The following is a 419-nucleotide window of genomic DNA, read 5'->3' as shown; positions in this document are numbered from 1 at the left end:
TAGCCTGCAGCAAACGATTCCGATGGTGGGCTATGCAGCCGAATCGATCTTTCGACAGGCTCTTGTTGTAGGTACGTACTCGTAGGTTTTTTTTATTATTTTACAAGCATCAGTTTAGCAATCACCACTTTGCGATTTAGTGTACGTAAACGCGTGCCGGTCTTTGGCATGAATCAGCTGTTGGTATTGGATGATTGATTCGGTAGGGATGCTGGAAGCGGCGGCAACTCTGGTGGTCAACGTTCTGATTCGGGCAAGTGTATTGCGTTTTCAAATGCCAAAATGCGAGAAAGGAGGATGAAAATGGAAAGAGATATGCAAACTATTTTGGCTTTCACTTTTCATTCTCAACTTATTATGAGTGCTCCATGGCTGTTCATATTATTTTGATCGGAAACAATGTCAACAATGTGGCTAAA

The sequence above is a fragment of the Toxorhynchites rutilus genome, chromosome 3 (genome assembly GCF_029784135.1).
Source record: "Toxorhynchites rutilus septentrionalis strain SRP chromosome 3, ASM2978413v1, whole genome shotgun sequence".
Classification (NCBI taxonomy): Eukaryota; Metazoa; Arthropoda; class Insecta; order Diptera; family Culicidae; genus Toxorhynchites; species Toxorhynchites rutilus.
The sequence above is the reverse complement of the archived record's forward strand: the minus strand, read 5'-3'. Positions refer to the sequence as shown.